The 16,261-nt window shown below is 46.8% G+C and overlaps 1 long non-coding RNA gene across 3 annotated transcripts; it reads right to left on the bottom strand.

Moving 5' to 3' along the window:
• Positions 1-13,036: 13,036 nt before the first annotated feature.
• LOC123151425 (uncharacterized) lies at positions 13,037-15,203 on the bottom strand. 3 transcript variants are annotated; one of them, XR_006475641.1, is made up of 4 exons: positions 14,584-15,203; positions 14,039-14,368; positions 13,497-13,954; positions 13,037-13,399 (listed from the first exon to the last, which is right to left on the bottom strand). It is a non-coding gene; the product is annotated as an uncharacterized lncRNA (long non-coding RNA). The 3 variants fall into 3 exon arrangements; XR_006475643.1 differs by having other exon boundaries at positions 14,039-14,287; positions 14,584-15,202; XR_006475642.1 differs by having other exon boundaries at positions 14,039-14,287; positions 14,973-15,197.
• Positions 15,204-16,261: the final 1,058 nt, after the last annotated feature.

Raw genomic sequence — 16,261 nt, 5'->3', positions numbered from 1 at the left:
CTGGCCTTGCCCAGTGCCCAGTCGGGCTCACGCTCGCACAGGCGCCCGCTAACCCGCAACGGCCCCCTGGCCCTATGACGAACGGGGCCCCCGCCCAGAAAAAAAAGAGGATTTAAAAAAAATTAAAAATTAAAAATAAATAAACTTAAATAAATAATTAATTAATTAAGTTAATTAATCCTAGTTAATTAATCTAATTAATCTGTTAGTTTAATTAAACAGTAGTTTGATTAGCCTAATCCCTAATTAACTAAAATAGTCAATGACATGGGGGTCCCACCCCTGTTGACCAGTCAAACGTTGACTGGTCAACTGGGTCCCTCTGGCCCACCTGTCAGTCACTGGGTACACTTTTGTGTACACTGTGCTGGGTGCGCCTAGCAATTTAGCAATTATTTTCGAATTAAAAATAATTTCAGAAATTAGTAAAATCCATAGAAAATCATATCTTTTAATCCGTAACTCGGATGAAAATACTTTGTACATGAAAGTTGCTCAGAACGACGAGACAAATTCGAATACGCAGCCCGTTCATCCGCCACGCATCCCTAGCATAGCAAACACGCAACTTTCCCCCTCCGGTTCGTTTGTCCGAAAACGCGAAACACCGAGGATAATTTCCCGAATGTTTTCCTCCTTCATCGGTACCACCTCGTACCACGTTAGGGCACACCTAGCATCACACTTTGTCATGTCATGCATCGTCATGCATTTGTTTGCATTATATTTATTGTTTCTTCCCCCTCTTCTCTCGCTAGACACCGAGACCGACGCCGCTGCTACCCAGTACGACTACGGTGTTGACGACCACTCTCTCTTGCCAGAGCAACCAGGCAAGCCCCCCCTTTGATCACCAGATATCGCCTACTCTTTTCTCTATACTGCTTGCATTAGAGTAGTGTAGCATGTTACTGCTTTCCGTTATTCCTATCCTGATGCATAGCCTATCCTTGCTACTACTGTTGTTGCCATTACCTGCTATCCTACTGCTTAGTATAGGATGCTAGTGTTCCATTAGTGGCCCTACACTCTTGTCCGTCCGCCATGCTATACTATTGGGCCGTGATCACTTCGGGAGGTGATCACGGGCATATACGATATACTTTACACAGTTACATTACCTGTGATACTGTTCGGAGATGGGGGCTGAAGGGGCAGGTGGCTCCATCCCGGTAGAGGTGGGCCTGGGTTCCCGACGGCCCCCGACTGTTACTTTGAGGCAGAGCGACAGGGCAGGTTGAGACCACCTAGGAGAGAGGTGGGCCTGGCCCTGGTCGGCGTTCGCAGATACTTAACACGTTTAACGAGATCTTGGTATTTGATCTGAGTCTGGCTACTCGCCTATATACACTAACCATCTACGCGGGGATAGTTATGGGCACTCGACGTCGTGGTATCAGCCGAAGCCTTCGTGACGTCAGCAACGGAGCGGCGCGCGCTGGATTGGACTGGAACGCCTACTAGGCTAGGTCTGCTTCCGGCCGCCCACGCAACGTGCAGGTGTGCTAAGGGCGATGGGCCCAGACCCCTGGGCGCTTAGGTTTAGACCGACGTGCTGACCTCTCTGTTGGTCTAGGTGGGGCTGCGACGTGTTGATCTTCCGAGGCCGGGCATGACCCAGAAAAGTGTGTCCGGCCAAATGGGATCAAGCGTGTTGGGTTATGTGGTGCACCCCTGCAGGGAAGTTAATCTATTCGAATAGCTGTGATCTTCGGTAACAGGACGACTTGGAGTTGTACCTTGACCTTATGACAACTAGAACCGGATACTTAATAAAACACACCCTTCCAAGTGCCAGATACAACCAGTGGTCGCTCTCTCATAGGGCGACGAGGGGAGGATCATCGGTTAGGATTATGCTATGCGATGCTACTTGGAGGACTTCAGTCTACTCTCTTCTATATGTTGCAGGACGGAGGCTGCCAGAAGCGTAGTCTTCGAAAGGACTAGCTATCCCCCTCTTATTCTGGCTTTCTGCAGTTCAGTCCACCGATATGGCCCTTTACACATTTACCCATGCATGTGTAGTGTAGCTCCTTGCTTGCGAGTACTTTGGATGAGTACTCACGGTTGCTTTCTCCCTCTTTTCCCCATATCCCTTCTACCTGGTTGTCGCAACCAGATGTTGGAGCCCAGGATCGAGACGCCACCGTCGACGATGACTCTTACTGCACCGGAGGTGCCTACTACTACGTGCTGCCCGCTAACGACGACCAGGAGTAGTTAGGAGGATCCCAGGCAGGAGGCCTACACCTCTTTCGATCTGTATCCCAGTTTGTGCTAGCCTTCTTAAGGCAAACTTGTTTAACTTATGTCTGTACTCAGATATTGTTGCTTCCGCTGACTCGTCTATGATCGAGCTCTTGTATTCGAGCCCTCGAGGCCCCTGGCTTGTAATATGATGCTTGTATGACTTATTTTATTTGTAGAGTTGTGTTGTGATATCTTCCCGTGAGTCCTTAATCTTGATCGTACACATTTGCGTGCATGATTAGTGTACGGTCAAATCGGGGGCGTCACAATATTGGTGACACGTAGGAAAATTTTGAATTTATGCTACGTTCCCCAACACATAGGACACCCAAAAAACAGTTGGGTATACCTCCTGTCTCAGATCCGAAAGCAATAAGGGATTGTTTCTGGAATCGGGTCCTTTTTCGAGGAAAAGTTTCTCTCGAAAGAATTGAGTGGGAGGGTGGTGGAGACTTGATGAGGTTATTGAACCGTCTCTTCAACTAGTGTGTGGCAGGGCACAGGAAGTTGTTCCTGTGGCACCTACACCAATTGAAGTGGAAGCTTATGATAGTTATCATGAAACTTCAGATCAAGTCACTACCAAACCTCGTGGGATGACAAGGATGCGTACTACTTCAGAGTGGTACGTAATCCTATCTTGGAAGTCATGTTGCTAGACAACAATGAACCTACAAGCTATGGAGAAGCGATGGTGGGCCCAGATTCCGATAAATGGCTCGAGGCCATAAAATCCGAGAGAGGATCCATGTATGAAAACAGAGTGAAGACTTTGGAAGAACTACTTGATGGTCGTAAGGCTGTTAGGTACATATGGATTTTAAAAGGAAGAAGGACAATGATGGTAAGTATCACCATTAAGAAAGCTCGACTTGTCGTTAAGATGTTTTCCGACAAGTTCAAGGAGTTGACTACGATGAGACTTTCTCACTCGTAGCGATGCTAAGAGTCTATTGGAATTATATTAGCGATTACTGCATTATTTATAAAATCTTGCAGATAGGATGTCAAAAAACATTGTTTCCTCGACGATTTTCTTGAGGAAAGGTTGTATGTGATACAACCGGAAGGTTTTGTCAATCTTGAAAGATGCTAATAAGTATGCAAAGCTCCAGCAATCCTTCTAAGGACTGGAGTAAGCATCTCGGAGTTGGAATGTATGCTTTGATGAGATGATCAAAGATTTTGGGTGTATACAAAGTTTATGAGAAACTTGTATTTCCAAAGAAGTGAGTGGGAGCACTATGGAATTTCTGATAAGTATATGTTGACATATTGTTGATCAGAAATGACGTAGAATTTCTGGAAAGCATATAGGGTTATTTGGAAAGTGTTTTTCGATGGAAAGCCTGGATCAAGCTACTTGAACATTGAGCATCAAGATCTATAAGGATAGATCAAAACGCTTAATGGTACTTTCAAATGAGCACATACCTTGACATGATCTTGAAGGTGTTCAAGATGGATCAGTCAAAGAAGGAGTTCTTGCCTGAGTTGTAAGGTATGAAGTTAAGACTTAAAGCTCGACCACGGCAGAATAGAGAGAAAGGACGAAGGTCGTCCCCTATGCTTTAGTCATAGGCTCTATACGGTATGCCATGCTGAGTACCGCACCTGATGTGTGCCTTGCCACATATCTGGCAAGAGGGTACAAAGGTAATCTAGGAGTAGATCACCAGATAGCGGTCTAAATTATCCTTAGAGGAATAAGGATATGTTTCTCGGTTATGGAGGTGATAAAGAGTTCGACGTAAAGAGTTACGTCGATGCAAGCTTAACACCTATCCGGATAGCTTTGAGTAGAGATACCGGATACGTATAATGGAGCAACAATTTAGAATAGCTCCATGTAGAACAGTTATTTGAAACGGCTCTAAATATAGCGTAGTAGCTGCATCTACAAGATGACATAGAGATTTGTGAAGTACATACGGATCTGAAAGATTCAGACCCGTTGACTATAACATCTCTCACAAGCATAACATGATCAAACCCAGAACTCATCGAGTGTTAATCACATGGTAATGTGAACTAGATTATTGACTCTAGTAAACTCTTTGGATGTTGGTCACATGGCGATGTGACCTGTGAGTGTTAATCACATGACGATGTGAACTAGATTATTGACTCTAGTGCAAGTGGGAGACTGTTGGAAATATGCCCTAGAGGCAATAATAAATTAGTTATTATTATATTTCCTTGTTCATGATAATCGTTTATTATCCATGCTAGAATTGTATTGATAGGAAACTCAGATACATGTGTGGATACATAGACAACACCATGTCCCTAGTAAGCCTCTAGTTGACTAGCTCGTTGATCAATAGATGGTTACGGTTTCCTGACCATGGACATTGGATGTGGTTGATAACGGGATCACATCATTAGGAGAATGATGTGACGGACAAGACCCAATCCTAAGCCTAGCACAAGATCATGTAGTTCGTATGCTAAAGCTTTTCTAATATCAAGTATCATTTCATTAGACCATGAGATTGTGCAACTCCCGGATACCGTAGGAGTGCTTTGGGTGTGCCAAACATCACAACGTAACTGGGTGGCTATAAAGGTACACTACAGGTATCTCCGAAAGTGTCTGTTGGGTTGGCACGAATCGAGACTGTGATTTGTCACTCCGTGTAAACAGAAAGGTATCTCTGGGCCCACTCGGTAGGACATCATCATAATGTGCACAATGTGATCAAGGAGTTGATCACGGGATGATGTGTTACGAAACGAGTAAAGAGACTTGCCGGTAACGAGATTGAACAAGGTATCGGGATACTGACGATCGAATCTCGGGCAAGTATCGTACCGCTAGACAAAGGAAATTGTATACGGGATTGATTGAATCCTCGACATCATGGTTCATCCGATGAGATCATCGTGGAACATGTGGGAGCCAACATGGGTATCCAGATCCCGCTGTTGGTTATTGACCGGAGAACATCTCGGTCATGTCTGCATGTCTCCCAAACCCGTAGGGTCTACACACTTAAGGTTCGGTGACGCTAGGGTTATAGAGATATTAGTATGTGGTAACCCGAAAGTTGTTTGGAGTCCCGGATGAGATCCCGGACGTCACGAGGAGTTCCGGAATGGTCCGGAGGTAAAGAATTATATATAGGAAGTGCTATTTCGGCCATCGGGACAAGTTTCGGGGTCACCGGTATTGTACCGGGACCACCGGAAGGGTCCCGGGGGTCCACCGGGTGGGGCCACCTGCCCCGGGGGGGCCACATGGGCTGTAGGGGGTGCGCCTTGGCCTATATGGGCCAAGGGCACCAGCCCAAGAGGCTCATGCGCCAAGAGAAGAGGAAAAGGAAGAGTCCTAAAGGGGGAAGGCACCTCCGAGGTGCCTTGGGGAGGAGGGACTCCTCCCTTGGCCGCACCCTTCCTTGGAGGAAGGGACAAAGGCTGCGCGCCCCCTCTCCCTTGGCCCTATATATAGTGGGGGGAAGGGAGGGCAGCACCACCCTGAGCCCTGGCGCCTCCCTCTCCCTCCCATGACACATCTCCTCCTCCCGCAGCGCTTGGCGAAGCCCTGTTGGAATCTCGCTACTTCCACCACCACGCCATCGTGCTGCTGGATCTCCATCAACCTCTCCTTCCCCCTTGCTGGATCAAGAAGGAAGAGACATCGCTGCTCCGTACGTGTGTTGAACGCGGAGGTGCCGTCCGTTCGGCGCTAGGATCATCGGTGATTTGGATCACGACGAGTACGACTCCATCAACCCCGTTCTTTTGAACGCTTCCATGCGCGATCTACAAGGGTATGTAGATCCACTCCTCCCTCGTTGCTAGATGACTCCATAGATAGATCTTGGTGACACGTAGGAAAATTTTGAATTTATGCTACGTTCCCCAACAGTAGCGTGGGGTATAAGACCCGCTACAGCTAATTAGCAGTAGCGCTGTTTGCAATGCACGCTACAGCTAACCATGTATAGCAATAGCGTGTGTCAACACGCACTACTGCTACAAGTTAGCTGTGGCGTCGTATCAGTAGCGCGGGCACCCGCGCTACTGATACACCCAAAACCCGCGCTGCTGCTAGGCTTTTCCCTAGTAGTGGGAGAGGACGACGAGACCCCGCCGCAGCTTGGAAACTACAAGGGTTGGGTGCTGCTATGGCCAAAGAATCTTCTTCGTCTGGAGCCGGCCGAGAGCACACCAATAACCACACATCAGCAAGCAGGTATGAACATCACCACCTCGCCTACGCAATTACCAGCGGCTGTAGTTACGGGTGAGAGCGGCGGACTACGCGAGGAAGCGGGCCCAATAGTGGCTGATGTAATCGCCCCCATAGAACAAAGAATGGATGATGAGATGGACGAGGATGACCCTTTAGGTTCCTCAATACGGGCGCCTATGACGATGACTTAGAAATGATGAGTCATTCATATGACGACTCGGGCTATCAGCATGCTGATGAGGAGATGGATGATCTGCCCAAGCAGGAACGTCCTAGCAGGGTTGATTGCAAGAAGTCTCTCTTCATGCAATCCTCACAGCACACGCCTGAAGATGCCACCTCAACACAGGCTCAACTAGCCAAGAGTCTTACAGTGCTTAGCCCGACAACACTAGAGCGAGGGTTAAGGAAGGGTATGGAAGGTCAGCCCAAGAAAAAGGAGAGGAGGAGACTGGCAAAGAAAGGCTCTACTGCCTACAAACAAGCCAGAGCACATAGCAGTCAGACAGCGGGTTTTGAAGAGTGTGTACCCATCAAAGGTGAGGTCATGTTCCATGTCACGGGCGAGCTGATGCTACCGACGAAACCGCTGGAGGAAATATCAGGGCATCTCAGGAGACTGCACGACCATGTGTTGTCGACTGAGAAAATCCTACTAGCCTCGAAGGATCCAGGATATCCGACATACACGGCTCGTGTGCCTGAGGGGAAGTGCTACCTCGACACCCGGCCCGCGGAGGTGTTCTCCCTGCGGTTTGAGCATATCTTCGAGATGTTTCTGACAAGGCGGATCAATTTTACAATCGTCCGCCTTTTTGTGCTACATATGAGCTCCGTCATGAAGAGAGAAGTCTCGCAAATCTGTATGGCGGATCCATACTACATGCACGAGTCCTTCTTGATTATATCCGCAAGTGGGTAGAATCTTAAGGAGAAGCGGATTATAAACTTAGAGATGACTTCTTTCGCATCCAGAGGGACATTGTGACGATCATTACGAAAGAAGTCGTCGAAGAGAAGTGGATGTTCCACCACGGCCCTATATCGTGAGCTGACTTCCGAACTCGCATAGGAATGCAACGTCAGGACCTCGGGCCATTAAAGAAGCTAGGGTGCATCCTCGATGATACAGAAGGATGGAAGTTCTAGTGATTTACAATGTCGATGATGCTGATATGTGTTGGTTGAACTTGTATATTTTCTGTAGCAATGAAACTTTGTGATGTCCACGGTCCCTGCCGAACTTGTGTAATGCTACTTCGTTAGTTTGGGTACGATGACCTGTGTACCTCTAGTTAATTAGTTTGCGTATGATGAAACTGCGTTGATTATTTATGTTTACTATATGTTGCATCTAGTTGCTAACCCTTTTTTCGTGTTGCTCAAGTATATTTTGTTGCATATGATTGTACATTCTCTTGATGAAGATGCATCTCTAACAGGTACCTAGATTCTTGATGGCGAAGAAGCAGTGCTATGTCGTGTACAAAGGGAAGGTTCGGGAGTGTACGACAAGTGGCCCGAGTGTCGGGCGCAAGTGGAACGGGTGTCGGGCGCCGGCCTTAAAGTCTTCAAAAGCATATAAGAAGCAAAAGCTAGTTACTTGAGGTTCACGCTAGCGCAAAAGAGGACTCATAACCGCCGCCTCATGTACTGCATAGTTCTGCTCTCACTCATAGTGATAGCTCTTCTTATGTATATCATTGTTCAGATGGATGATGATGTAGTTGCAAGTATTCGAGACTTGTATCGCTATTTTTGAGATGATGATGAGAGAGCACTTTGTGTTGGATGATGATTATGATGATGACATGATTTGATCAGACTATTTGTATGTGTATGTTATGATTACATTTGTATGTGTATGATATGCTAGAGATTATTGTGTAAAGCCTGTACAAATACAAAACAAATATGTAGAAAAAAATCAGAATCTAATAAAACTAGCAGTAGCGAGGGAAATAAAATTAGCAGCAGCCCGCACTTAGCAGTAGCGCGGCTTACTGTAAAGCCTACAGCTATTATCAGCGGCGTGTTCTGATAAAGCTCGCTACTGTGTACCCATGTATAGCAGTAGCGCGGGTCAATACGCACTACTGCTACAAGTTAGTTGTAGCGTCGTATTAGTAGCATGGGTCCCCGCACTACTGATACACCTAAGGCCCGTGCTACTGATAGGCTTTTTCCTAGTAGTGATGGTGATTGCTCGCGATTTTCCAATGTGATTGAGTCGGGTATTTCGATGTCCCGGTCATTATGTGCACTATGAGCTGAGTTGGTGAAGGTTTCCCGTCCACTGGGTGTATACTACCCATTAGGTGTATGTCAACATGAAGATGACTTGCATTTACTGATTCACAGACCTTGATATCCTTGCTTGTGCGAAGCTGGATCTTGATGTACTTCTGCCATACATCTCCCCCTGTTGCTTTGAACGGGGAGTGGAGTGGATTTCGCTGGTACCTCCACTCTTTCAGGTGTACTTTTATAGGATTGTAGGATTGTGTGACGCCTTTATAGTCAGTAAATGAATCTGGTAGGTTATTTGCAACGTGTTGCAAATCTTCTGAACGCATGGTTCAGATCTTTGAGTATGTGGATTTGAGGCAGAAATGTGTTGAACATTCCACTAATTTCCTTGCATTCTTTATGGTACTTGAAATCTCCCCCTAATGCTTGGAAATGTTCCTCATTGAATCAGCATACTGGCCTTGAATAACTCCCCATGCGAGGGGCTTGAGGCATTGACGGAAATACAGTTATCATGCAATGAGCTTAATTCTTTGGATATAGGATTCTACCAAACCATTTTGAGTCTAGACATTAGGACAAATTGCTAAACTTCAATCCAAGGGCCATACAGAAGGCACTCAAGGAGAATTCTACAATGTTGTCCATTCGATTTGCTTGAAATCGATATCGGGATAATGAGCCAATGGTTTCATGTGGAAAAACCACGGTTGGGACCATCATGTAGATGTGTCTTTTAGAACCATGGAACACCTGAATAGTCTAGTCAATGGATGGGAAGAGCCACTTACCTCAACTTGATGCATTCAAGGAGTTTGAGTGGTTCAGTGTAGACTTTAAGGTGCGTGAGCCTTAAAATTAGCTTCCCTGTGTCACATGTAGTGCACACAAAATCCAAATATTGTTAGAATTTAGCATCATAATAATCATAAACCAACGGAATTTCTGATAGTTTCAGTTTCAAGCCAATGTCTGGATGACCAAGGCGAGTATGCCAAGTTTGTCATGTACAAGACACTCTAGAAAACTATCTCGTACGCAACATGTGCTACGGGTTGTGTCGTATGTGTAGTACAATCCAAATGATACATAGAGAATGTGCTTGTCATATTCGTTGCATATGGTAAAGAGAAGTTATTTCTCTTGTTGTCATCATAAGTTTCATTAGAGAAACTATTTTGACGAATACTTGTATAGTTTAGTAGGGTACAAATTAAACCGGGAAGCAATAAAGCATCCTTAAGTTACTCGAGTACCCACAGGGATAGTAAATATGACTTGAGTTGAGCCAACAAATACCTCATCGTGTCTAGTGATTTTAAAATATCTCCATTTCTCCCAACGAGAGTGGAAACATTTTACTTCCCTGATATAGAGTTCGTGGTGCATATGTCCACAAGGCACAAATCATCTTTCATCAGATTGACCCCCGTCGAAATCTATATATATACATGAAGATTCTCAATATGAAAATCACTCAGATATATAGAATACATACAAATGTATTTGTACCAAAGTGCTCATACAATATATTGTGTTATGTTCTTATTAGGACATCGTAAATGGACATAAATTATGTTGTCCACTCAGGAGATTGAGAGACCAGTCATAGTCTCGAAACATGTCGGTTGAGGCATATTCAACCATCACGTTCTCCATGTCCAATGGGTCCCGTCACCGATGCTAATGTCAGGTTGAAGGTTGAAGTGAGCTTCAAACCTTTGCCCTGGAGGTCCTTGCTACCTCTTGAGCATGCGTTGGTTTTCCCTTGAAGAGGAAAGGGTGATGCAGCAAAGTAGCGTAAGTATTTCCCTCAGTTTTGAGAATCAAGGTATCAATCCAGTAGGAGACCACACGCTTAATCGCCTCGTACCTACACAAACAATCAAGAACCTTACAACCGACGCGATAAAGGGGTTGTCAATCCCTTCTCGGCCACTTGCAAAAGTGAGATCTAATAAAGATAGTAAAGTAAATATTTTTGGTATTTTTGTTGTATAGATTGGAAAGTAAAGATTGTAAAATAAAGTAAGACGGAAATAGTAAAGTATAGGAAAATAATATGATGGAAGATAGACCCGGGGGCCATAGGTTTCACTAGTGGCTTCTCTCAAGATAGCATAATCTACGGTAGGTGAACAAATTACTGTCTAGAAAAGCGCATAGTTATGACGATATCTAGGCATGATCATGTATATAGGCATCACGTCCGTGACAAGTAGACCGAAATGATTTTGTATCTACTACTATTACTCCACACATCGACCGCTATCCATCATCCATCTGAAGTATTAAGTTCATAAGAACAGAGTAACGCATTAGGCAAGATGACATGATGTAGAGGGATAAACTTAAGCAATATGATATAAACCCCATCTTTTTATCCTCGATGGCAACAATACAATACGTGCCTTGCTGCCTCTGTTGTCACTGGGAAAGGACACCACAAGACTGAACCCAAAGCTAAGCACTTCTCCCATTGCAAGAAAGATCAATCTAGTAGGCCAAACCAAACTGATAATTCGAAGAGACTTGCAAAGATAATTAAATCATGCATAAAAGAATTCAGAGGAGAATCAAATATTATTCATAGATAATCTGATCATAAACCCACAATTCATCGGATCTCGACAAACACACCGCAAAAAGAATTACATTGAATAGATCTCCAAGAAGATCGAGGAGAACATTGTATTGAGATCCAAAGAGAGAGAAGAAGCCATCTAGCTAATAACTATGGATCCGAAGGTCTGTGGTAAACTACTCACACATCATCGAAGAGACCTTGGAGTTAATGTAGAAGCCCTCCATGATCGATTCCCCCTCCGGCGGAGCACCGGAAAAGGCCCCAAGATGGGATCTCACGGGTATAGAAGGTTGCGGCGATGAAAATAGGGTTTCGTGGTGCTCTTGGATGTATAGGAGAAGAAGTATGTCGGTGGAGCAACGAGGGGCCCACAAGGGTGGGGGGGCGCCTACCCCCCCTGGGCGCGCCCTCGTACCTCGTGGCCGCCTCGTGGCTTTCTTGGCCTCCACTCCAAGTCTCCTGGATCACGTTTGTTCCAAAAATAACTCTCCCAAAAATTTCATTTCGTTTGGATTCCGTTTGATATTAATTTTCTGCGAAACACTGAAATAGGCAAAAAACAGCAATTTGCACTGGGCCTTGGGTTAATAGGTTAATCCCAAAAATAATATAAAAGTGTATAATAAAGCTCATTAAACATCCAAAACAGATAATATAATAGCATGAAACAATTAAAAATTATAGATACGTTGAAGACGTATCAGTCCTCCGTGTCCCAGGGTTTGCTAATAGAGAATAATCATATGCTAAGATCTGGATCGATATAATGCCTTATGATGTATAAGACAACATATTTTTCTTCTGTTAGCGGTGTGATCCCGACCCACAAGACGTAAGAGCGATCATGATGTCCATGGCCCACACGTAGGGCATTAGTGGCCATTGAGGGCGAATGTCGGAATATTCAAATCTGAGCCCAGGCTCAGCTGCTCTCGATATCACATCCGTCAACACGCATGGGGATGTGCTCCTTTAGATGTATTCGCAGCTGTATTCAGACAGTATCGATGTAAAACATAACGTGGGCCTCAGTCGCATTGAAAGCGGTACGCCTTGTCACCTCTCGGCCGGAACAGGCCCTGGCGCACGGCCCGTTTAGTTTTCTGTGCCATCCCGAGCCGTCGGGCTTACACGGAAAGCAGGCATAATAACGGCCACCAACCCAGCTGGCCTTATCCTATGCCACTCCCTCCCGATCTTGCCGCCCTTTTCTTTCGATCCCTCGCCATGTCCGCATCAACACCGTTTCCGTCGGTGCTTGCTGAACAACATCAATTAGCATATTCTCTGAGAGTTGTTAGTGCATGCTGGGTGCATTACAAAGCGTGCAATTGCAAATGGCGTCGGAAATGTTTGCACAAGTTTGCTTGTAATGGTTTGACCTTACAATTCGAAATTTATAAGTCTCATACTGCTGCTGGAGCAAGTGTCACGTGAGTACAACTCTCCTGCAGCAGGAAAGTTTTCAATGCGAAAATGTTTCCTCGCATAAACTCTACTGTTAGATTTTGCTGTACTACAACAACTCTCATACTGCTGTTGAAGTGTCACGTGAGTGCAACCCAAAGAAACTGATTCAGGAATTTGTAGCTCATTAGATAGGGCGTCAGACATGTATTCGGGCCTAGATTTGTGATTACATGAAGTGCTGACTGGTTTGTCTAAATAGCAAGTAGATGAATACAAGGAGAAGCAAACAAATGTGGCGATGTGGCCAAAGAGTTTAGGCTGTCGCAAACATTCGTACAGAGTACACTGAAGGATGATTGTAAAACAGTGATTGTTCCTTGCATGAATCTAAAAAACAAGCTACGAAGTGAGCAAAAAGCAATATACTAGGCTCAAATGTTCGATACAACATCTTAAAATGATGGTCAGTGGAGATCGTAGTAATGCCTAAGATGGTACATTAGGTAAGGCGCATGGGACAATCTGCTAGAGGAAGTTCGCTTCCAGGACATGTTTTCAGGCAGAAGAGGGTTTCATACGAAGTAAGAGTCACCAGGTGCTAGGACTGCCCACAATGCCTCGCGTGCCAACGTCGAGGTGTTTCCTTGTAACTTCAGACACTCGTGGAGGGCTTGCCTCTTAAGTTTGTTCATCATATTGTACTGTGTATGAAAAATATTTGCAGACTATAAGGATAATGAAGTTAGAGCTAAGTCGGTGAACACATCTTCACAAAAATAAATTGATAGGATGGTTCACCTTCATCAAGGGAAGTTTCAGTTTTATGCTGTCGTAATGTCGTGCAATGTGCAAGCTGCATGCCCTGGTATCCTCCATGCAGTATATATGTATCACAAAAAAGTTTTTTATTTCGTTTGAAAGTGCACTTCAGATAGTTTTACGTGATCATTCAAGAGACAACAGATATTAACTTCCCAAAAGTGTAGGCAGCAACAGCAGGGCAGTGGGTAGTCCAGTGGCCGTACGTCATGAGTTGGCCATCTGACTTGACCAAGGTTGGAGGTAATTACCATATGCGAAGAAGTGCACACCAGTCAAAGACAGCACTATGTATGTTATCACGTTCCAATGGTGGATCACAGACAGTGAGACACTTACCACACAACACAGGATCGAAAACTCCTCTCCTAGTTCTTCCTTTCAGGTCTTGCTCGAACATCACCGCGGCAAATGGATTGACGTGCCTAAACCATTTCCTGGCGAAAAAAGAAAACACATCTCGTCAGTTAAGCTATCCAAAACTTCCATGCACTTAGTCTCACATCAGTTACAAGACTTACTTCGAAAGTTTCCTCAGAACAACCCAGCATGTTGTCGTAGAACCAAAGAACATCCCGAAGCGATGGCTCGTCATGGTTTAGTCAGATGGAATGAGGGAACTTCTCTCCCCACTCACTCTTCACCGCCGGATCACCTGTCGGATTCCTAGCACCACTCGCCTTAGTCTACTCCCTTCCTCTGGAAATGACCCTCTATGAAATTCTGCACTTCTGTACCACCGTGAGCCCCTGTTCCACCATAATCAACACCTGCATTTACCATCATGTCAGTATACCGACAACTGAAGGCCGACAGCACTTCTGTCTGGTGGTGCACTGCCCAGCCGCAACCTGAAAAGACCATGATTCAATTTCAGTTTCCAAATTCAGTGAACATTCTAGTACCACACAACATCTATTTGCGGAGTTAAAATCATACACCACACAGCTTGACGTTAATATTTCATCAATTGTACATTCAGCCGAGCGTATGCCTCCCAGGTTAAACAGAAGAAACGTAGCATTTGCTCCTTCCAACTGACAAGCAGGGTAATCTCAAAAATCACCTTTTCGTCCACCCAGTGCTTCGGGGTTCTCCCTCCCATTGGATTGTGCAGAAGAAGTCGTAGAAGCGTTGTTTTTGCCAGGAATTCCCCTCCCGGCCTCACGGGGCCGCGGTTACCTTCATGCCGCGCGCAGCCTGACCCAACATTGGAATCAGCCGGCATAGCCGGATTGCATCACGGGGCGGCAGCAGCTTGGGGGAGACCGGATCTTGATGTTCCAGGATGTCCGCAAGCTCCTCCCTAGGAGGAAACGTGCGAGTCGAAGCATAGTCACCGCTCACCGGCGGTGGTGGTGAGCTGTGGGCGGTCACCAAAATCGTGGACCGAAAATCCGGGCCCCCAAGGCAAACAAGCAATCGAAAGACGAACACCGGGAAAGGAAAACTCACCGGTCAACGGGATCCGTCGGAACTCCAGCCCGTCGGCCGACATTGCCGCGCCGCCGCAGAAAGCACGGGACCCAGGGTTCTCGTGTCGCCATGGCTCAGGTTTTCGGAACGACCTGGACTACCGTCGTGGACCACAGCTCAGATGACTCCACGCGTTCTGGTCGACGGCTCGTGAACGCCCCCTGTGACGGAGAGACCCCGGCGCTACGAAGATGGCCCACTCTTGCGCACTGTTGCGGGCCGTATACCACGAGTATCCTTAGTATTCTTCGGCCCTGCTCGTCAGGCCTATTTTTTACCATCCCAATGCAGCAACCAGCGGCAGAGATTTCGGGAGCATCTAAGCCCGGGCACCAAATCGCCCTGTCCGGCGAATGTCTCACATTCTCTAGCCACCGGGAGTTAATTGCTCAAAACCATCAGATTTATGGCTAGCGTACTCCCAAACTACCGTTTTTATCAAAAATCACAAAAAACCACCAACTCTGTGGCAAGTGAGTAACGAATCGCACTGATTCGAAATTGAGTGTGTCTAACAAAAAAACTGACGGGTGGGACCCGTCTGTCCTGGCTGATGTGGCAAAGACTAGTCCTAGTCAATGTTTGACCTGCTGAGGTGGATTGGGGTCCCACCTGTCAGCCACATCTCTTATCTCCACTCTCTCCCCTCCTCCTTATGGATACGACGGGAGCCCAGCGCCGCCGCACCAGGGCCGGGGCAGAGAGAAACCCCCGCGCGCGCCTACCTCCCCTCCTCTCGCGTCCTGCGTCGGTCGTCGCCGGTGGCGCCACGCCCCTGCCTCCCCCGCGCCTCACAGGAGCCGCGACCTATATCCCCAGGGCCCCAACCTTCCCGCTTCTCCTGGATCCGGCGGAGCCCAGCGCCACCACTTTGAGACGGGGAGCCGCGCTCGTCATTGGGCCTGAGCAAGGAAGCGGGGCCAGCTCCTCCTAGCCTCGACGCCGGCAGAGGGAGCTACGGGCCCAACCCCGCTACGACAGCCACCACCGCTATCCACGCGTCGCCGTCCTTCCTCGCTGATGGCACCACGCCCTGCCTCCCCTGCTTCAGCCGGATCCGGCGGCATCCCAACACCGGCACGCTAAGGCCGGGCGAACTCCTCCTGGCCTCGACGCCTCGCCCTGCTATTGCAGCCACAGCCGCTGGCCACGGCCAGAGGCGAGCTCCTCCCCCTCATTGCCACAGAAAACCTCTCGTCTCCCCGTCTTCCTAGCGAGCGCCAAGCTCAGATGCACAAGAGCCACTGGAGCCAGAGGCGGGGAAGGTG

This window comes from Triticum aestivum, chromosome 7A (assembly GCF_018294505.1).
Source record: "Triticum aestivum cultivar Chinese Spring chromosome 7A, IWGSC CS RefSeq v2.1, whole genome shotgun sequence".
NCBI classification, from domain to species: Eukaryota; Viridiplantae; Streptophyta; class Magnoliopsida; order Poales; family Poaceae; genus Triticum; species Triticum aestivum.
Note: the sequence above shows the minus strand (reverse complement) of the source record. Positions and strands in the feature narration are given on the sequence as shown.